This window comes from Acomys minous (genome assembly GCF_964271855.1).
Source record: "Acomys minous genome assembly, chromosome: 13".
Lineage (NCBI taxonomy): Eukaryota > Metazoa > Chordata > Mammalia > Rodentia > Muridae > Acomys > Acomys minous.
In genome coordinates, this window is record NC_140495.1 from 88,057,611 (window position 1) to 88,081,086 (window position 23,476).

At 50.3% G+C, this 23,476-nt stretch overlaps 2 long non-coding RNA genes across 2 annotated transcripts; both read left to right on the forward strand.

The window, feature by feature from the left end:
* The first annotated feature begins 441 nt into the window (after positions 1 to 441).
* On the forward strand, positions 442 to 23,476 carry LOC311581901. The gene is made up of 2 exons (XR_014773923.1): positions 442 to 892; positions 22,093 to 23,476. It is a non-coding gene; the product is annotated as an uncharacterized lncRNA (long non-coding RNA).
* Positions 3,854 to 7,105, forward strand: LOC311581900. Its single transcript, XR_014773922.1, has 2 exons — positions 3,854 to 3,919; positions 4,718 to 7,105. It is a non-coding gene; the product is annotated as an uncharacterized lncRNA (long non-coding RNA).

Consider the following 23,476-nt stretch of genomic DNA (forward strand, 5'->3'; position numbering starts at 1 on the left):
TTTGGTGGCAGTGCGGATGGTTTTTATGCTTGGATTTTATTGTTCTGAGAGACTAGAAGAATTAAAATTGGATTTCAGGGTCACTGGAGCAAATTTTAAATGGCTGGCCTTACTTTACACCTGTCTGGCCATCAGAGATATTATTCAGTTGCAGGGAGGAACTGGCCTTATTGCATTCCTGCCTGCCCATCAGAGATATTAGTTACTGGGTCACCTGCTCAGAGGTTACCTTGTTCCTAGAAATGCCACAGAATGTGCTAATTGCCCTCTCCCCTAGCTGTCCGGAGCCAGCCCAGGGTCATTCAAGGCTAAAAGAATCTACTGGCTGAGGCAAAATTCTGATGCCCCATTCCAAAGCTAAACTTCCTCATTTCAGCCTCTGCATAACTTCCTTATTTCAGCCTCTGCATAACCTCCTCCTTTCGACCTCTGCGGATGTTGTTTAGCGGGGTTGGCTCGGGACTTTCCAAGAGATAGTTAGCTAAAATAAGATAGGAATTGTTTCAAGATGAATCACAGGATGTTCCCCTGCTGAGATCACCTGGAGACGTTCTCAGACCCCCTACTGCTTGGCTCCTGCTTCCACCCCATATAAGCTTTTGCTTTTGATTCAATAAACAGACCTTGATAGGAGTTCTACTTGGTCTCGTCTCCTTCCTTCTCGTCCCATCTTTTCAGGTATGGCTCCCCTCGCGACCCCGTAATTACTGGTCCTGCTGGACGGGACACGTGGCGCCCAACGTGGCCACGAGGTACGAGCCCTCTACCACGACAGAGACCCTTCGTGGGAAATAATTCAGAAACGCCGCGGTCAAGTATCTCGCCGAGGTCAAAAGTACCTCCGATCGTCTCGGGTGCGGGCCTGCCACTCACAGGACCTCTCCGCACTTAGGTAGGTGTTCATCTCTGTCAATAAGATGGGTAAAAGTCTCTCAAAGGAGGCGCAATTTATTCGCCACCTTAAAAATTGTTTCAGGGAAAGAGGAGTTAGAGTTAAGAAAAAAGACCTTGTAAGTTTTTTCTTGTTTGTTTCCCAAGCCTGTCCTTGGTTTGTCATTGATGGTCCTAATATTAATCCTGATCGTTGGGACCGTGTTCGTCGAGAATTAGACTCCTATTCTTCCCAACATGGTCCTGAGACCATTCCTCTTCAAACTTTTAACTACTGGACTTTAATCAAAGATCTTATCTCTTCTGATGCCCCTGACATTTCTTCCGCGGTTGCTTCAGCTGAGGCCTTCATTCAGCCCTTATCTCGTTCCGCCTCCCTGGCTTCCCTAGAGTCACAGGGCTCTAAGTCGTTACAGCCCCCAAGATCCCCCTGCCCTTCTGTTGTCGTAGACATGGGGGATGACCGTCCCACCTCCAATAAGCCTTTATATCCTTCTCTGTCCAAGCTCTCTCTAGTGGATGATGCCCCCACAGACCAGGGCCCTGCAACCCAGGCTTATCCTGTTGTTAAGACAGCTACCTTAGAAGAAGAGGCCTCTAAGTACCATAACCCAGATTGGCTGCCCCTTCCATGCCCGCCCCCTTATCGGCCCCCTCCTTTTATTGCCCCCGCACTTCAGCCTCACCTTCTCGGTAAATCCTCCTTACATTTGGCTAAACGCAACTTAAAACTACAGATTCAAGACCTTAAAGAGGTTCTTACTCTCCAAAAGGAATACTCTGAACTTTCTATGGAGGTACAATCCCTCCAAGATGCCCTCCGACAAGCTCTTCTACCGCCCATGACAGGGGCCACAATTCAGCGACCCAAGGCCCCCTCTAAAAAAACGCCCTGTGCTAGCGTTTCCTGTGATGACCCGGCTTCAAGCCAAAGAGTCTTCTGGCGCCGAGGCCTCTACTGAAGCTTCTCCCCCACAAGGTGACGAAATGGCCGATGATTTAGATGATACTGATGGTAATGGCTCAGATGATGAGGAACAGGGGGGCTCTGACCCTTCCTCTTCAGGCACCAATCCAATTTTTAAGCCCCTAAAATTCAAGATCCTAAAAGAACTCCATAGTGCAGTTAAAAACTATGGGCCCACTGCTCCCTTTACTCTTTCTCTGCTCGATTCTCTTGCCCCCGAGGGCTACCTTGTCCCAGGAGAGTGGCTTAAACTTGGCCAATCGGTCCTCCAGCGTGGACAATATCTACTCTGGAAAGCTGATTTCATGGACCGCTGTCAAGAAACGGCAAAAAATAATCAAAGGAAGTCCACTTCTTCTTCCTGGACTTTCGATAAATTAACAGGGCAGGGCCGCTATTCTTCAGAAACAAGGCAAGCAACATTGCCTCCCGGGCTTCTTGCCCAAGTTAAAATGGCAGCCTTGGGGGCATGGCGTGCTCTACCAGGGAAGGGCTCTCTTACCACCCCGTTAACCAAGGTAGTCCAGGGCCCCCATGAACCTTACAGTGATTTCATTGCACGTCTATTTGAGACCGCGGAGAGGGTCTTGGGGCCAGACGAATCTGAAAATAAGCTTTTAAAACAGCTTGCTTATGAAAATGCTAATGGTGCCTGTAAAACTGCCTTGCGTGGCCATACAAGGGGTAAGGATATTAATGATTATATCAGACTCTGTGCTGATGTTGACCCCTTTGCCCATAAGGTATCCCAAAGTGTACATCTGGCAATAGGAGCCGCCCTCCAAGCGGCCCATTCTGGCCCCCGGACCTGTTTTCGCTGTAAACAGCCAGGTCATTTTGCTAGGCAATGCCCTGTCTCGACCGCCACCACTGGCCTCCCCGACAAGGCGCCTTCACCTACCTCGAGCGTTGCACCAGCAACTGTTTGCCCGCGCTGTAAACGCGGAAAACATTGGGCAAATCTTTGCCATTCCAAAACTGATATTCAGGGTAATCCCTTGCCTCTACCGCAGGGAAACGGATGGAGGGGCCAGCCCCGGGCCCCGAGACCCATACCTTTTTGCCCAGCCTCGGGGACACAGACAGGCTCAACGCAATCAGTTCCCCTACAATTGACCCCACCCCCTCGCTCTGCCGAGCCACAGCAGGGAGCGCAGGACTGGACCTGTGTACCTCCACCGACACAATATTGACCCCTGAAGATGGTGTCCAGGCCCTCCCTACTGGGATATGTGGACCTCCGCCCCAAGATATGTTCTTTCTTATTCTTGGCAGAACCTCAACCATGTTCAAGGGTTTGACTGTTCACCCCTCCATCGTGGACAGTGATTATACTGGGGAAATAAATATATTGGTCAGTGCTCCCTCTGGCCCCGTGACCATTGCTAAGGGACAGAGATTGGCCCAAGCCTTGCCATTGCCTATATCTCGCCAATTCCCTCATATGTCATGTCTTCGAGGTGCATCCTCCCCTGGATCCTCAGATGTCTATTGGGTACAGGCCATTTCCCAGAGTCGCCCCACCCTCCGGCTACATCTAGATGGGAAACCTTTTGAAGGTATTGTCGATACTGGGGCTGATGCTTCGGTAATCTCCGAGGCCCATTGGCCATCTACATGGCCTCTTCAGCCCTCCCTTACCCATCTACAAGGGATAGGCCACTCCAACAATACTCTCCAGAGTTCCAAAATTTTAACTTGGACTGATTCAGAGGGTAACACGGGAATGGTGCAACCTTATGTTATCAAACACCTTCCCGTTAATCTTTGGGGCAGAGACATCCTCTCCCAAATGAAACTTCTGATGTGTAGCCCTAATGAAGTTATAGCCCAACAGATGCTTGCCAGTGGGTTCCTGCCAGGTCAAGGCCTGGGAAAAAATAATCAAGGCATTGTTCAACCCCTCCCCATGTCATCAAATCCCGATAGAAAAGGGTTGGGATATGAGGGTTTTTCCTAGGGGTCACTGCATCCCCTGCACCCCAGGCAGATAAAATCTCTTGGAGAAGTGATGCCCCTGTCTGGGTAGACCAGTGGCCCCTGACACCCCCTAAATTACAGGCTGCCACAACGCTTGTGCAGGAGCAGTTGTCTGCCGGCCACATTGAACCCTCCACTTCCCCTTGGAATACACCTATTTTTGTTATCCAAAAAAGAACAGGTAAATGGAGGCTCCTGCAAGATTTAAGAAAAATAAATAAAACTATGGTGCCCATGGGAGCCCTCCAACCCGGCCTTCCATCACCTGTAGCAATTCCTAAAGGATATCATAAAATTGTTATCGATCTCAAAGACTGTTTTTTCTCTATACCTCTCCATCCAGATGACTGTAAACGTTTTGCGTTCAGCCTCCCAGTTCCTAATTTTGCCGGCCCCATGCAACGATACCAATGGAGAGTTCTCCCTCAAGGCATGGCAAATAGCCCTACTCTTTGCCAAAAGTTCGTTGCACAGGCTGTTGATCCTCTTCGAGGCTTTTGGCCTTCCATTTGTTTTATACATTATATGGACGACATACTACTAGCTGGCCCTGATATTCGCTCCCTATATAATGCCTTACAACAGCTAACCTGTTGCCTTCAGGCACTAGGCCTTCAAATATCGCCTGAAAAAATTCAATTAAAACCTCCTCATTTATTTTTAGGATTTGAACTCTTCCCTCATAAAGTCCTATCCCAAAAAATGCAACTTAGAAGAGACTCCCTTCATACCTTAAATGATTTCCAACGCCTTTTAGGTGGTATTAATTGGCTACGACCCTATCTAAAACTTACTACAGGGGATTTAAAACCGCTTTTTGACATTTTACGTGGAGACTCTAACCCCACCTCTCAACGAGCTCTTACCCCAGAGGCTGAGGCTGCCCTAGCTCGTGTTGAATCTGCCATTAACAACCAAAATATCTCCTTTTTTGACCTTACTAAACCCTTACAATTCATTGTCCTTCCCACCCCTTTTACGCCCACGGGGGTGTTTTGGCAGGGCGCCCCCCTTTACTGGGTACACCTCCCTTCGGAATCGTCTAAGGTTCTTGCCACCTACCCATCTCTGGTGGCCCAGCTCATAAAGGATGGCCGCTTACAATCGAGAAAAACCTTTGGAAAAGACCCTGACATTTTGATCCTCCCCTATACCCCAGCTCAGATTAATTGGCTATTTATCAATTCTGATATCTGGGCCATTAATTGCATAGATTTTCAAGGCAAAATCGATAACCATTATCCCCCCGATAGGTTGCTTCAATTCCTTTACAAAACGCCTATTATTTTCCCTAAAAGGACGAAATTGTCCCCTATCTCCCAGGCTAGTTTAGTTTTTACGGATGGATCTTCTAATGGTATAGCAGCTTATTCCATTGATGGAGTAACCACTCGTGTGTCTTCCCCTTTTCTTTCGGCACAGCTAGTTGAGTTATATGCTATAATACAGGTATTTACAGCCCTCCCAGACCATTCCTTTAACCTATATACCGACAGCGCCTACATTGCCTGTTCGGTCCCCTTGCTAGAAACAGTGCCTCACATAAAACCTACCACTAATGCTGCCCCATTATTTGCGGCATTACAAAGCCTTATCCATCGGCGCACCAAACCCTTTTTTGTTGGACATATTAGGGCTCATTCTGGACTCCCTGGACCTCTTGCCGAGGGAAACCGGTTAGTCGATGCCGCCACCCAGATGGTCGGGTCTATTCAGGTTCAAGATTATCCCTCTGATCTAATTTCCCAAGCCCAACAGGCCCACGAGCTCCACCATCTTAATGCCCACACCCTTAGGTTGCGGTTCAAAATTACCAGAGAACAGGCTAGACAGATAGTTCGTAATTGTAAGAGTTGTTTGACCTTTCTCCCCGAAGCCCACTTCGGGGTCAACCCTCGAGGACTGGTCCCAGGCGAATTGTGGCAGATGGACGTTACCCATGTTGCCTCTTTTGGAAAACAAAAATATGTCCATGTTACCATTGATACGTATAGTGGCTTTCTTTACGCCTCCCTTCAAACAGGAGAGGCCACTAAAAATGTCATCAACCATGTACTGACCTGCCTCTCTGTCATGGGACAGCCTAGAACTATCAAAACAGACAATGGACCTGGATATACCAGCGCCAGTTTTAAACAATTTTGTGCCCAATTAAACATCAAACATATTACTGGCATTCCCTACAACCCACAGGGACAGGGAATTGTCGAGCGAGCTCACCAAACGCTTAAAAATATGCTGCTGAAATTACAAGGTACAGGGGGAACACTCTTCCCCACATTGGGCAATAACAAAACCCTTCTGTGCCATGCACTTTTTGTCTTAAATTTCCTTACCCTAGACAAAAATCACAGATCAGCAGCGGATCGCTTATGGCACGCTACAACTTCTCAGACTTATGCTCAAGCCTTATGGAAAGATCCATTTACCTCCCAGTGGCAAGGTCCTGACCCTATCCTTATTTGGGGAAAGGGACATGCCTGTGTCTATGACTCAAAGGAAGGGAACGCCCGTTGGCTGCCTGAGCGCCTAATTAAACAGATCGATTCACCCAGGGAAGAACGCCCTGAGGAAATGCTTTAATTGTGCCTTGTTACAGAAATATGACTTCACTTAGTCTCTTCCTGCTCCTGGTCTGCCTCGGACGCACAGCCTCGGCTGCCTCATATCAGATGTACAACTATACCTGGGTAATTATGAATGGGGCAGGGGACATTGTTAACTCCTCTTCCTCTATCACTCATCAAACACCGTGGCCTACTTTGGAAGTGGACTTATGTATGCTGGCCTTGGGAGCCAGCGAGGCCTGGGGAACACCCTCCTATTATATGCCCCAAGATAAGCCACTGGATCTTCGGCCTGAGGGTGTCCAAGCAGGATGTGATGGACAAGTGCCCAGGTACTTTTTGGGAGAAAAACCCATTTATGTGTGTCCCGGGGGACACAGAGATCGCTCCCTTGGTCACAAATGCGGCTTCTCTAGTGACTTTTACTGTGCCGCTTGGGGATGTGAGACTACGGGAGATACCTATTGGAAACCTTCATCTTCTTGGGATTATATAACTGTTAAAAGAAAGGATCTCCCAGAGACAGTTGACCCCTCTGGCACACGTGACTGTAGTAATTGGTGCAACCCCCTTGTGATTACCTTCACTGACAAAGGAAAGAAAGCCACATGGGAGAATCGAGGCCTAGAGTGGGGACTTAGGTTATATACAGTTGGATATGATCCTGGCCTTACTTTTAAAATTAAACTACTCAAGACCATTCCCAATTCAAAACCGGTGGCCATTGGCCCAAATCAGGTCCTACAGAACCTGCGGTCTGATCCACGCCACCCAACAGCCACTGGTACACCCCATACCACCCTGTTTCAACCCACCGTACCTCCCGGCCCCTCACCTTCTGTTAATATTATCCTGACCATGGTTAATGAATCCTGGTCTGCCCTGCACGCTGTTCGTCCCAACCTTGCAGATGATTGTTGGTTATGTTATCATGCTTCCCCACCCTTTTATGAGGGTGTTGCTATCCTTAACAATCTTACTGCTACTAACGACTCCTCCCTGGTTCGCTGGAACCCAGAGGCCAGGGAAGGCATGACCCTGGCCCAAGTCTCAGGCCTGGGGCTCTGCATCAGGGGGCCCATGATGCGTTTACCAGCGGTAAACGCCTCAACGTATACACCGACAGCAGGTATGCCTTTGCCACAGCCCATATCCATGAAAAAATTTACCGGAGGAGGGGCCTACTGACCTCGGAGGGCAAAGAAATTAAAAATAAGACTGAGATACTGGCCCTGCTAAAAGCCCTACACTTGCCCCGTGAACTCAGCATCATACACTGCCCCGGGCACCAGAAAGGAACTTCCCTGGAGGCAGAGAAAAACAGGATGGCCGATAAAGCCGCTCGCTTGGCAGCACTCTCCGGGAAAAGGGCTCTGCTTAGAAAAAGTGCCCCACTCCCATCAGGCCCTATGCAACAAAACCCTCACGATCTATCCCGGCAAATATTGGCTCACCGGGCCTACTGGGACTCAATGGGCCTGCAACTCGGGACTAACCCCCTGTGTGTCAGCCACAGTGCTTACCCAAACCAGTGACTTCTGTGTTCTGGTCGAAGTCTGGCCCAGGGTTACCTACCATCACCCTAGTTATATATACTCTCATTATGAAAGAATGACCAGACATCCCAGAGAACCTGTCTCCCTCACCCTAGCCTTGTTGTTAGGCGGTCTCACCGTGGGAGGAATAGCTGCAGAAATAGGAACAGGAGCCACCGCCCTAGCTGAAACATACCAGTTCAGACAGCTCCAGCAGGCCATGCACACCGATCTTGTGACATTAAAAGAATCTATATCGGCCCTAGAAAAATCATTAACCTCACTCTCTGAGGTGGTCCTCCAGAACAGGAGAGGACTGGACATTCTGTTCCTTCAAGAAGGTGGACTCTGTGCAGCTCTGAAAGAGAAATGTTGTTTCTATGCGGATCATACTGGGCTAGTCAGAGATAGTATGAGCAAATTAAGAGAGAGACTAAAGCAGAGACAGCGTCTCTTTGAGTCAGGCCAGTCATGGTACGAGAGATGGTTTAATGGGTCCCCCTGGTTTACCACCCTAATCTCCTCCCTGCTGGGACCAATCATTATTATACTCTTGATTCTCCTATTTGGACCCTGCATCCTCAACAGATTAGTCTAATTCATGAAAGATAGGTTATCCATAATCCAGGCGATGGTCCTCACCCAACAATACCATCGCCTGAAGCAGGAAATGAAAACTGAAATAGAATGAAAGATTCCATTCTAGTTCATAGAAAAAGAGGGGAATGAAAGACCTCATTTCTAAATGTTGTTTAGTCAAGGCTTGCTATTTTGTAAATGATTCTATTTTGTAAGGCTTGTACAATGGTTAAGGGAGGTCACCTGAAAGGCTCAGTCAGACTGGAAAAATACCACCATGTCACAAGGCTCGCAGATGTCACAAGGTTCGTGGTCACCCACCATTTCACAAGGTCTGGAAAACTGCCCTGGGGTCAAGTTATTGGAAAAACAAGATGTATGGTCAGTGAATAGGCTAGCCTAACCATTTCCTGATTCCAAAGCCCTAACCAGAGCTAAATCTAGCCGCATTAAGTTAGCCAATCAAGACCCTGTAACTATGCTTCTCGCTTCTGTAACCCCCGCTTCCTGCTTCCCACCCTATAAAAGGGTCTCCTCCCCTTCACTCGGCGCGCCAGTCATCCGATAGACTGTGTCGCCCGGGTACCCGTGTAATCAATAAAGCCTCTTGCTTTTGCAACCGGACTTTTGGTTTCGCTGGTTCTTGGGGAGGGTCTCCCTGACGAAGGACACTCCGTGAGGAGGGTCTTTCATTTGGGGGCTCGTCCGGGATTGAGACCCCCGCCCAGGGACCACCGACCCAAAATCGGGAGGTAAGTTCTCTGCTGCTGGCATTGTGGGTATTGTGTGTCTTGTTTGTCTCCTGGTTGTCCTCCATCTCTGTGCTACTCTGAGACTCAATTGGGTCATTAGTATCTGGTGGAGGCTAGAAGGAGTTGACGAACTCGGACTTCTCCTCCACACCCCTGGGAGACGTCCCACGGGGGTATCCGGGGTCCTTAGGACCCATCTGAGAGGACGATCCGACTCGGCTTGGTTGGGGCTTCGCCCCTGGTCAACGGATACGCTCCTCGTCTGGGAGACGGGGAAACCGGAACCCCAACGCAGTCTCCAATTGGTTTACTTTCATTTTGGTGCCGGCACCGCGCAGCGCGATCTATCTCTTTTGGTTTGTTGTTAATCTTTCTTGTCACTCTGTGTACACTCCCTTTCTCTGCAGACATGGGCCAGACAGTTACCACCCCGCTGACCTTAACCCTTAAACATTTCAGGGAAGTCCGGACCATCGCACACAACCAATCTGTGGAGGTCCGTAAGGACCGATGGCAAACGTTCTGTGCCTCCGAATGGCCAACCTTCAATGTTAACTGGCCACCGGAGGGCTCTTTTAACCTGACTCTCATTTTACAGGTTAAGGCAAAGATGATGGACCCAGGCCCTCATGGCCACCCTGACCAAGTCCCATACATCATTACTTGGGAGACTCTGGTCCGCGACCCACCCCCTTGGGTTAAGCCTTTCCTTTCCTCGCCACCTAACCACTCCCTCCACCTTACCAGGTCCCTCAGCCCCCGGCGGGTGCTGCACCTCCCGCCGCTCCGGAGGCACCTCCCCAATCCCAAGCAGCAGCTTCCTCCCCTGTGGCGGGCCGCTTGCGGGAACCGCTGGGAACAAACCCCGGACGCCACCTCCCAGGCTTTTCCCTTGCGAGCAGGCAATGGAGGACAAATTCAATATTGGCCTTTCTCTGCCTCAGACCTCTACAACTGAAAAAATAATAACCCTCCTTTTTCTAAGGATCCCACTAGACTTACTTCCTTGATCGAGTCTATTTTAGTGACTCACCAGCCTACCTGGGACGACTGCCAGCAACTCCTGCAGACGCTCCTGACCACCGAGAAATACCAGCGAGTCATTCAAGAGGCACAGAAAAATGTCCCAGGAGAGAACGGGCGGCCAACCCAGCTGCTCAACGAGATTAATAGCGCTTTTCCCTTAGAACGCCCTAAATGAGACTTCAATACGCAGGAGAATACTGGCTGAGACTCACGGGACCCGCCCTGATCTAACCGACCAGCCCCTCCGGAATGCTGACTGCACCTGGTTTACGGACGGCAGCAGTTTCCTGGAAAATGGAGAACGGCGAGCAGGAGCCGCCGTAACAACCACCAAGGATGTAATTTGGTCCAGCCCTCTCCCCCCGGGGACATCAGCCCAGCGTGCCGAGCTGATAGCTCTGACCAAAGCACTGTAGCTGGCCAGCGGTAAACGCCTCAACGTATACACCGACAGCAGGTATGCCTTTGCCACAGCCCATATCCATGAAAAAATTTACCGGAGGAGGGGCCTACTGACCTCGGAGGGCAAAGAAATTAAAAATAAGACTGAGATACTGGCCCTGCTAAAAGCCCTACACTTGCCCCGTGAACTCAGCATCATACACTGCCCCGGGCACCAGAAAGGAACTTCCCTGGAGGCAGAGAAAAACAGGATGGCCGATAAAGCCGCTCGCTTGGCAGCACTCTCCGGGAAAAGGGCTCTGCTTAGAAAAAGTGCCCCACTCCCATCAGGCCCTATGCAACAAAACCCTCACGATCTATCCCGGCAAATATTGGCTCACCGGGCCTACTGGGACTCAATGGGCCTGCAACTCGGGACTAACCCCCTGTGTGTCAGCCACAGTGCTTACCCAAACCAGTGACTTCTGTGTTCTGGTCGAAGTCTGGCCCAGGGTTACCTACCATCACCCTAGTTATATATACTCTCATTATGAAAGAATGACCAGACATCCCAGAGAACCTGTCTCCCTCACCCTAGCCTTGTTGTTAGGCAGTCTCACCGTGGGAGGAATAGCTGCAGAAATAGGAACAGGAGCCACCGCCCTAGCTGAAACATACCAGTTCAGACAGCTCCAGCAGGCCATGCACACCGATCTTGTGACATTAAAAGAATCTATATCGGCCCTAGAAAAATCATTAACCTCACTCTCTGAGGTGGTCCTCCAGAACAGGAGAGGACTGGACATTCTGTTCCTTCAAGAAGGTGGACTCTGTGCAGCTCTGAAAGAGAAATGTTGTTTCTATGCGGATCATACTGGGCTAGTCAGAGATAGTATGAGCAAATTAAGAGAGAGACTAAAGCAGAGACAGCGTCTCTTTGAGTCAGGCCAGTCATGGTACGAGAGATGGTTTAATGGGTCCCCCTGGTTTACCACCCTAATCTCCTCCCTGCTGGGACCAATCATTATTATACTCTTGATTCTCCTATTTGGACCCTGCATCCTCAACAGATTAGTCTAATTCATGAAAGATAGGTTATCCATAATCCAGGCGATGGTCCTCAACCAACAATACCATCGCCTGAAGCAGGAAATGAAAACTGAAATAGAATGAAAGATTCCATTCTAGTTCATAGAAAAAGAGGGGAATGAAAGACCTCATTTCTAAATGTTGTTTAGTCAAGGCTTGCTATTTTGTAAATGATTCTATTTTGTAAGGCTTGTACAATGGTTAAGGGAGGTCACCTGAAAGGCTCAGTCAGACTGGAAAAATACCACCATGTCACAAGGCTCGCAGATGTCACAAGGTTCGTGGTCACCCACCATTTCACAAGGTCTGGAAAACTGCCCTGGGGTCAAGTTATTGGAAAAACAAGATGTATGGTCAGTGAATAGGCTAGCCTAACCATTTCCTGATTCCAAAGCCCTAACCAGAGCTAAATCTAGCCGCATTAAGTTAGCCAATCAAGACCCTGTAACTATGCTTCTCGCTTCTGTAACCCCCGCTTCCTGCTTCCCACCCTATAAAAGGGTCTCCTCCCCTTCACTCGGCGCGCCAGTCATCCGATAGACTGTGTCGCCCGGGTACCCGTGTAATCAATAAAGCCTCTTGCTTTTGCAACCGGACTTTTGGTTTCGCTGGTTCTTGGGGAGGGTCTCCCTGACGAAGGACACTCCGTGAGGAGGGTCTTTCATTTGGGGGCTCGTCCGGGATTGAGACCCCCGCCCAGGGACCACCGACCCAAAATCGGGAGGTAAGTTCTCTGCTGCTGGCATTGTGGGTATTGTGTGTCTTGTTTGTCTCCTGGTTGTCCTCCATCTCTGTGCTACTCTGAGACTCAATTGGGTCATTAGTATCTGGTGGAGGCTAGAAGGAGTTGACGAACTCGGACTTCTCCTCCACACCCCTGGGAGACGTCCCACGGGGGTATCCGGGGTCCTTAGGACCCATCTGAGAGGACGATCCGACTCGGCTTGGTTGGGGCTTCGCCCCTGGTCAACGGATACGCTCCTCGTCTGGGAGACGGGGAAACCGGAACCCCAACGCAGTCTCCAATTGGTTTACTTTCATTTTGGTGCCGGCACCGCGCAGCGCGATCTATCTCTTTTGGTTTGTTGTTAATCTTTCTTGTCACTCTGTGTACACTCCCTTTCTCTGCAGACATGGGCCAGACAGTTACCACCCCGCTGACCTTAACCCTTAAACATTTCAGGGAAGTCCGGACCATCGCACACAACCAATCTGTGGAGGTCCGTAAGGACCGATGGCAAACGTTCTGTGCCTCCGAATGGCCAACCTTCAATGTTAACTGGCCACCGGAGGGCTCTTTTAACCTGACTCTCATTTTACAGGTTAAGGCAAAGATGATGGACCCAGGCCCTCATGGCCACCCTGACCAAGTCCCATACATCATTACTTGGGAGACTCTGGTCCGCGACCCACCCCCTTGGGTTAAGCCTTTCCTTTCCTCGCCACCTAACCACTCCCTCCACCTTACCAGGTCCCTCAGCCCCCGGCGGGTGCTGCACCTCCCGCCGCTCCGGAGGCACCTCCCCAATCCCAAGCAGCAGCTTCCTCCCCTGTGGCGGGCCGCTTGCGGGAACCGCTGGGAACAAACCCCGGACGCCACCTCCCAGGCTTTTCCCTTGCGAGCAGGCAATGGAGGACAAATTCAATATTGGCCTTTCTCTGCCTCAGACCTCTACAACTGAAAAAATAATAACCCTCCTTTTTCTAAGGATCCCACTAGACTTACTTCCTTGATCGAGTCTATTTTAGTGACTCACCAGCCTACCTGGGACGACTGCCAGCAACTCCTGCAGACGCTCCTGACCACCGAGAAATACCAGCGAGTCATTCAAGAGGCACAGAAAAATGTCCCAGGAGAGAACGGGCGGCCAACCCAGCTGCTCAACGAGATTAATAGCGCTTTTCCCTTAGAACGCCCTAAATGAGACTTCAATACGCAGGAGAATACTGGCTGAGACTCACGGGACCCGCCCTGATCTAACCGACCAGCCCCTCCGGAATGCTGACTGCACCTGGTTTACGGACGGCAGCAGTTTCCTGGAAAATGGAGAACGGCGAGCAGGAGCCGCCGTAACAACCACCAAGGATGTAATTTGGTCCAGCCCTCTCCCCCCGGGGACATCAGCCCAGCGTGCCGAGCTGATAGCTCTGACCAAAGCACTGTAGCTGGCCAGCGGTAAACGCCTCAACGTATACACCGACAGCAGGTATGCCTTTGCCACAGCCCATATCCATGAAAAAATTTACCGGAGGAGGGGCCTACTGACCTCGGAGGGCAAAGAAATTAAAAATAAGACTGAGATACTGGCCCTGCTAAAAGCCCTACACTTGCCCCGTGAACTCAGCATCATACACTGCCCCGGGCACCAGAAAGGAACTTCCCTGGAGGCAGAGAAAAACAGGATGGCCGATAAAGCCGCTCGCTTGGCAGCACTCTCCGGGAAAAGGGCTCTGCTTAGAAAAAGTGCCCCACTCCCATCAGGCCCTATGCAACAAAACCCTCACGATCTATCCCGGCAAATATTGGCTCACCGGGCCTACTGGGACTCAATGGGCCTGCAACTCGGGACTAACCCCCTGTGTGTCAGCCACAGTGCTTACCCAAACCAGTGACTTCTGTGTTCTGGTCGAAGTCTGGCCCAGGGTTACCTACCATCACCCTAGTTATATATACTCTCATTATGAAAGAATGACCAGACATCCCAGAGAACCTGTCTCCCTCACCCTAGCCTTGTTGTTAGGCAGTCTCACCGTGGGAGGAATAGCTGCAGAAATAGGAACAGGAGCCACCGCCCTAGCTGAAACATACCAGTTCAGACAGCTCCAGCAGGCCATGCACACCGATCTTGTGACATTAAAAGAATCTATATCGGCCCTAGAAAAATCATTAACCTCACTCTCTGAGGTGGTCCTCCAGAACAGGAGAGGACTGGACATTCTGTTCCTTCAAGAAGGTGGACTCTGTGCAGCTCTGAAAGAGAAATGTTGTTTCTATGCGGATCATACTGGGCTAGTCAGAGATAGTATGAGCAAATTAAGAGAGAGACTAAAGCAGAGACAGCGTCTCTTTGAGTCAGGCCAGTCATGGTACGAGAGATGGTTTAATGGGTCCCCCTGGTTTACCACCCTAATCTCCTCCCTGCTGGGACCAATCATTATTATACTCTTGATTCTCCTATTTGGACCCTGCATCCTCAACAGATTAGTCTAATTCATGAAAGATAGGTTATCCATAATCCAGGCGATGGTCCTCAACCAACAATACCATCGCCTGAAGCAGGAAATGAAAACTGAAATAGAATGAAAGATTCCATTCTAGTTCATAGAAAAAGAGGGGAATGAAAGACCTCATTTCTAAATGTTGTTTAGTCAAGGCTTGCTATTTTGTAAATGATTCTATTTTGTAAGGCTTGTACAATGGTTAAGGGAGGTCACCTGAAAGGCTCAGTCAGACTGGAAAAATACCACCATGTCACAAGGCTCGCAGATGTCACAAGGTTCGTGGTCACCCACCATTTCACAAGGTCTGGAAAACTGCCCTGGGGTCAAGTTATTGGAAAAACAAGATGTATGGTCAGTGAATAGGCTAGCCTAACCATTTCCTGATTCCAAAGCCCTAACCAGAGCTAAATCTAGCCGCATTAAGTTAGCCAATCAAGACCCTGTAACTATGCTTCTCGCTTCTGTAACCCCCGCTTCCTGCTTCCCACCCTATAAAAGGGTCTCCTCCCCTTCACTCGGCGTGCCAGTCATCCGATAGACTGTGTCGCCCGGGTACCCGTGTAATCAATAAAGCCTCTTGCTTTTGCAACCGGACTTTTGGTTTCGCTGGTTCTTGGGGAGGGTCTCCCTGACGAAGGACACTCCGTGAGGAGGGTCTTTCATTTGGGGGCTCGTCCGGGATTGAGACCCCCGCCCAGGGACCACCGACCCAAAATCGGGAGGTAAGTTCTCTGCTGCTGGCATTGTGGGTATTGTGTGTCTTGTTTGTCTCCTGGTTGTCCTCCATCTCTGTGCTACTCTGAGACTCAATTGGGTCATTAGTATCTGGTGGAGGCTAGAAGGAGTTGACGAACTCGGACTTCTCCTCCACACCCCTGGGAGACGTCCCACGGGGGTATCCGGGGTCCTTAGGACCCATCTGAGAGGACGATCCGACTCGGCTTGGTTGGGGCTTCGCCCCTGGTCAACGGATACGCTCCTCGTCTGGGAGACGGGGAAACCGGAACCCCAACGCAGTCTCCAATTGGTTTACTTTCATTTTGGTGCCGGCACCGCGCAGCGCGATCTATCTCTTTTGGTTTGTTGTTAATCTTTCTTGTCACTCTGTGTACACTCCCTTTCTCTGCAGACATGGGCCAGACAGTTACCACCCCGCTGACCTTAACCCTTAAACATTTCAGGGAAGTCCGGACCATCGCACACAACCAATCTGTGGAGGTCCGTAAGGACCGATGGCAAACGTTCTGTGCCTCCGAATGGCCAACCTTCAATGTTAACTGGCCACCGGAGGGCTCTTTTAACCTGACTCTCATTTTACAGGTTAAGGCAAAGATGATGGACCCAGGCCCTCATGGCCACCCTGACCAAGTCCCATACATCATTACTTGGGAGACTCTGGTCCGCGACCCACCCCCTTGGGTTAAGCCTTTCCTTTCCTCGCCACCTAACCACTCCCTCCACCTTACCAGGTCCCTCAGCCCCCGGCGGGTGCTGCACCTCCCGCCGCTCCGGAGGCACCTCCCCAATCCCAAGCAGCAGCTTCCTCCCCTGTGGCGGGCCGCTTGCGGGAACCGCTGGGAACAAACCCCGGACGCCACCTCCCAGGCTTTTCCCTTGCGAGCAGGCAATGGAGGACAAATTCAATATTGGCCTTTCTCTGCCTCAGACCTCTACAACTGAAAAAATAATAACCCTCCTTTTTCTAAGGATCCCACTAGACTTACTTCCTTGATCGAGTCTATTTTAGTGACTCACCAGCCTACCTGGGACGACTGCCAGCAACTCCTGCAGACGCTCCTGACCACCGAGAAATACCAGCGAGTCATTCAAGAGGCACAGAAAAATGTCCCAGGAGAGAACGGGCGGCCAACCCAGCTGCTCAACGAGATTAATAGCGCTTTTCCCTTAGAACGCCCTAAATGAGACTTCAATACGCAGGAGAATACTGGCTGAGACTCACGGGACCCGCCCTGATCTAACCGACCAGCCCCTCCGGAATGCTGACTGCACCTGGTTTACGGACGGCAGCAGTTTCCTGGAAAATGGAGAACGGCGAGCAGGAGCCGCCGTAACAACCACCAAGGATGTAATTTGGTCCAGCCCTCTCCCCCCGGGGACATCAGCCCAGCGTGCCGAGCTGATAGCTCTGACCAAAGCACTGTAGCTGGCCAGCGGTAAACGCCTCAACGTATACACCGACAGCAGGTATGCCTTTGCCACAGCCCATATCCATGAAAAAATTTACCGGAGGAGGGGCCTACTGACCTCGGAGGGCAAAGAAATTAAAAATAAGACTGAGATACTGGCCCTGCTAAAAGCCCTACACTTGCCCCGTGAACTCAGCATCATACACTGCCCCGGGCACCAGAAAGGAACTTCCCTGGAGGCAGAGAAAAACAGGATGGCCGATAAAGCCGCTCGCTTGGCAGCACTCTCCGGGAAAAGGGCTCTGCTTAGAAAAAGTGCCCCACTCCCATCAGGCCCTATGCAACAAAACCCTCACGATCTATCCCGGCAAATATTGGCTCACCGGGCCTACTGGGACTCAATGGGCCTGCAACTCGGGACTAACCCCCTGTGTGTCAGCCACAGTGCTTACCCAAACCAGTGACTTCTGTGTTCTGGTCGAAGTCTGGCCCAGGGTTACCTACCATCACCCTAGTTATATATACTCTCATTATGAAAGAATGACCAGACATCCCAGAGAACCTGTCTCCCTCACCCTAGCCTTGTTGTTAGGCGGTCTCACCGTGGGAGGAATAGCTGCAGAAATAGGAACAGGAGCCACCGCCCTAGCTGAAACATACCAGTTCAGACAGCTCCAGCAGGCCATGCACACCGATCTTGTGACATTAAAAGAATCTATATCGGCCCTAGAAAAATCATTAACCTCACTCTCTGAGGTGGTCCTCCAGAACAGGAGAGGACTGGACATTCTGTTCCTTCAAGAAGGTGGACTCTGTGCAGCTCTGAAAGAGAAATGTTGTTTCTATGCGGATCATACTGGGCTAGTCAGAGATAGTATGAGCAAATTAAGAGAGAGACTAAAGCAGAGACAGCGTCTCTTTGAGTCAGGCCAGTCATGGTACGAGAGATGGTTTAATGGGTCCCCCTGGTTTACCACCCTAATCTCCTCCCTGCTGGGACCAATCATTATTATACTCTTGATTCTCCTATTTGGACCCTGCATCCTCAACAGATTAGTCTAATTCATGAAAGATAGGTTATCCATAATCCAGGCGATGGTCCTCACCCAACAATACCATCGCCTGAAGCAGGAAATGAAAACTGAAATAGAATGAAAGATTCCATTCTAGTTCATAGAAAAAGAGGGGAATGAAAGACCTCATTTCTAAATGTTGTTTAGTCAAGGCTTGCTATTTTGTAAATGATTCTATTTTGTAAGGCTTGTACAATGGTTAAGGGAGGTCACCTGAAAGGCTCAGTCAGACTGGAAAAATACCACCATGTCACAAGGCTCGCAGATGTCACAAGGTTCGTGGTCACCCACCATTTCACAAGGTCTGGAAAACTGCCCTGGGGTCAAGTTATTGGAAAAACAAGATGTATGGTCAGTGAATAGGCTAGCCTAACCATTTCCTGATTCCAAAGCCCTAACCAGAGCTAAATCTAGCCGCATTAAGTTAGCCAATCAAGACCCTGTAACTATGCTTCTCGCTTCTGTAACCCCCGCTTCCTGCTTCCCACCCTATAAAAGGGTCTCCTCCCCTTCACTCGGCGTGCCAGTCATCCGATAGACTGTGTCGCCCGGGTACCCGTGTAATCAATAAAGCCTCTTGCTTTTGCAACCGGACTTTTGGTTTCGCTGGTTCTTGGGGAGGGTCTCCCTGACGAAGGACACTCCGTGAGGAGGGTCTTTCATTTGGGGGCTCGTCCGGGATTGAGACCCCCGCCCAGGGACCACCGACCCAAAATCGGGAGGTAAGTTCTCTGCTGCTGGCATTGTGGGTATTGTGTGTCTTGTTTGTCTCCTGGTTGTCCTCCATCTCTGTGCTACTCTGAGACTCAATTGGGTCATTAGTATCTGGTGGAGGCTAGAAGGAGTTGACGAACTCGGACTTCTCCTCCACACCCCTGGGAGACGTCCCACGGGGGTATCCGGGGTCCTTAGGACCCATCTGAGAGGACGATCCGACTCGGCTTGGTTGGGGCTTCGCCCCTGGTCAACGGATACGCTCCTCGTCTGGGAGACGGGGAAACCGGAACCCCAACGCAGTCTCCAATTGGTTTACTTTCATTTTGGTGCCGGCACCGCGCAGCGCGATCTATCTCTTTTGGTTTGTTGTTAATCTTTCTTGTCACTCTGTGTACACTCCCTTTCTCTGCAGACATGGGCCAGACAGTTACCACCCCGCTGACCTTAACCCTTAAACATTTCAGGGAAGTCCGGACCATCGCACACAACCAATCTGTGGAGGTCCGTAAGGACCGATGGCAAACGTTCTGTGCCTCCGAATGGCCAACCTTCAATGTTAACTGGCCACCGGAGGGCTCTTTTAACCTGACTCTCATTTTACAGGTTAAGGCAAAGATGATGGACCCAGGCCCTCATGGCCACCCTGACCAAGTCCCATACATCATTACTTGGGAGACTCTGGTCCGCGACCCACCCCCTTGGGTTAAGCCTTTCCTTTCCTCGCCACCTAACCACTCCCTCCACCTTACCAGGTCCCTCAGCCCCCGGCGGGTGCTGCACCTCCCGCCGCTCCGGAGGCACCTCCCCAATCCCAAGCAGCAGCTTCCTCCCCTGTGGCGGGCCGCTTGCGGGAACCGCTGGGAACAAACCCCGGACGCCACCTCCCAGGCTTTTCCCTTGCGAGCAGGCAATGGAGGACAAATTCAATATTGGCCTTTCTCTGCCTCAGACCTCTACAACTGAAAAAATAATAACCCTCCTTTTTCTAAGGATCCCACTAGACTTACTTCCTTGATCGAGTCTATTTTAGTGACTCACCAGCCTACCTGGGACGACTGCCAGCAACTCCTGCAGACGCTCCTGACCACCGAGAAATACCAGTGAGTCATTCAAGAGGCACAGAAAAATGTCCCAGGAGAGAACGGGCGGCCAACCCAGCTGCTCAACGAGATTAATAGCGCTTTTCCCTTAGAACGCCCTAAATGAGACTTCAATACGCAGGAGAATACTGGCTGAGACTCACGGGACCCGCCCTGATCTAACCGACCAGCCCCTCCGGAATGCTGACTGCACCTGGTTTACGGACGGCAGCAGTTTCCTGGAAAATGGAGAACGGCGAGCAGGAGCCACCGTAACAACCACCAAGGATGTAATTTGGTCCAGCCCTCTCCCCCCGGGGACATCAGCCCAGCGTGCCGAGCTGATAGCTCTGACCAAAGCACTGTAGCTGGCCAGCGGTAAACGCCTCAACGTATACACCGACAGCAGGTATGCCTTTGCCACAGCCCATATCCATGAAAAAATTTACCGGAGGAGGGGCCTACTGACCTCGGAGGGCAAAGAAATTAAAAATAAGACTGAGATACTGGCCCTGCTAAAAGCCCTACACTTGCCCCGTGAACTCAGCATCATACACTGCCCCGGGCACCAGAAAGGAACTTCCCTGGAGGCAGAGAAAAACAGGATGGCCGATAAAGCCGCTCGCTTGGCAGCACTCTCCGGGAAAAGGGCTCTGCTTAGAAAAAGTGCCCCACTCCCATCAGGCCCTATGCAACAAAACCCTCACGATCTATCCCGGCAAATATTGGCTCACCGGGCCTACTGGGACTCAATGGGCCTGCAACTCGGGACTAACCCCCTGTGTGTCAGCCACAGTGCTTACCCAAACCAGTGACTTCTGTGTTCTGGTCGAAGTCTGGCCCAGGGTTACCTACCATCACCCTAGTTATATATACTCTCATTATGAAAGAATGACCAGACATCCCAGAGAACCTGTCTCCCTCACCCTAGCCTTGTTGTTAGGCAGTCTCACCGTGGGAGGAATAGCTGCAGAAATAGGAACAGGAGCCACCGCCCTAGCTGAAACATACCAGTTCAGACAGCTCCAGCAGGCCATGCACACCGATCTTGTGACATTAAAAGAATCTATATCGGCCCTAGAAAAATCATTAACCTCACTCTCTGAGGTGGTCCTCCAGAACAGGAGAGGACTGGACATTCTGTTCCTTCAAGAAGGTGGACTCTGTGCAGCTCTGAAAGAGAAATGTTGTTTCTATGCGGATCATACTGGGCTAGTCAGAGATAGTATGAGCAAATTAAGAGAGAGACTAAAGCAGAGACAGCGTCTCTTTGAGTCAGGCCAGTCATGGTACGAGAGATGGTTTAATGGGTCCCCCTGGTTTACCACCCTAATCTCCTCCCTGCTGGGACCAATCATTATTATACTCTTGATTCTCCTATTTGGACCCTGCATCCTCAACAGATTAGTCTAATTCATGAAAGATAGGTTATCCATAATCCAGGCGATGGTCCTCACCCAACAATACCATCGCCTGAAGCAGGAAATGAAAACTGAAATAGAATGAAAGATTCCATTCTAGTTCATAGAAAAAGAGGGGAATGAAAGACCTCATTTCTAAATGTTGTTTAGTCAAGGCTTGCTATTTTGTAAATGATTCTATTTTGTAAGGCTTGTACAATGGTTAAGGGAGGTCACCTGAAAGGCTCAGTCAGACTGGAAAAATACCACCATGTCACAAGGCTCGCAGATGTCACAAGGTTCGTGGTCACCCACCATTTCACAAGGTCTGGAAAACTGCCCTGGGGTCAAGTTATTGGAAAAACAAGATGTATGGTCAGTGAATAGGCTAGCCTAACCATTTCCTGATTCCAAAGCCCTAACCAGAGCTAAATCTAGCCGCATTAAGTTAGCCAATCAAGACCCTGTAACTATGCTTCTCGCTTCTGTAACCCCCGCTTCCTGCTTCCCACCCTATAAAAGGGTCTCCTCCCCTTCACTCGGCGCGCCAGTCATCCGATAGACTGTGTCGCCCGGGTACCCGTGTAATCAATAAAGCCTCTTGCTTTTGCAACCGGACTTTTGGTTTCGCTGGTTCTTGGGGAGGGTCTCCCTGATGAAGGACACTCCGTGAGGAGGGTCTTTCAGATGAATTTCTCAACTTCTGGACTCCTCCGGGTACACCATCCAGAGTCAAACGCGAGCCCATTACAGCCGCAACCATCGCGGTTCTACTGGGGCTCGGGGCTGTCGGGGCCGGGACGGGCATTTCATCTTTAGTGATCTCCAATCAAAACTATCACCAGCTTAGTGCAGCCATAGATAAGGATATTGCTGAAATACAGGTTGCTATGGCAGCTTTAAAGGATTCGCTTTCCTCCCTTGCAGAAGTGGTACTGCAAAATAGGAGAGGGTTAGATTTGCTGTTTTTACAACAAGGGGGATTATGCGCAGCACTCAAAGAAGAATGCTGTTTCTATACCGATAAAACTGGGATCGTAGAAGATAGCATGAGGAAGGTCAGAGAAAGTCTAGAAAATCGCAAGCGGGAGCGAGATAGAGCTGAATCCTGGTATAAAAACTGGTTTTCTGCTTCCCCTCTTCTGACTACCCTCCTCCCTTCGTTGCTGGGACCTCTTATAGGGTTCTTGTTACTAATATCTTTTGGACCGTGGGCTTTCAGAAAGATTACTGACTTTGTCAAACGCCAAATAGACTCTGCCATACAGGGACCCACCCATGTGGAAGTTCATTACCACAGGCTCGAACCACCTGACCCCGAGGCAGAAGACTGTGCCGTCCTTGATAATGCGGCTAAAAGTGGCCTCGACTTCAACAAGCTGAAACCTAAGGGCTTGAGTCGATTGTTCGCTTGAGAGGGTGCGAGGCTAAGCACTGCAGGGAACCATGCCAGACACCTCGGTAGGTTCCTGAGGAGCACGCCTGACTGCATATAGGCTGACGCGCATAAAGGATGTTACTATCCTTTTCCTGTCCTCCGCAAACGCGTCTGGGAGGTTGGGGACATGTGTGAACTGAAAAAATGGCCATGCAGTGACCTCTTAACGCAACGCCCATCTTCAGGAGGGTCAGGCCTCTACTCCCCCCTCTCTCTCTCTCTCTCTGCTTCTATTTAATAAAGAAGGGGCAGATGTCCGGAGCCAGCCCAGGGTCATTCAAGGCTAAAAGAATCTACTGGCTGAGGCAAAATTCTGATGCCCCATTCCAAAGCTAAACTTCCTCATTTCAGCCTCTGCATAACTTCCTTATTTCAGCCTCTGCATAACTTCCTCCTTTCGACCTCTGCATAACCTCCTCCTTTCGACCTCTGCGGATGTTGTTTAGCGGGGTTGGCTCGGGACTATCCAAGAGATAGTTAGCTAAAATAAGATAGGAATTGTTTCAAGATGAATCACAGGATGTTCCCCTGCTGAGATCACCTGGAGACATTCTCAGACCCCCTACTGCTTGGCTCCTGCTTCCACCCCATATAAGCTTTTGCTTTTGATTCAATAAACAGACCTTGATAGGA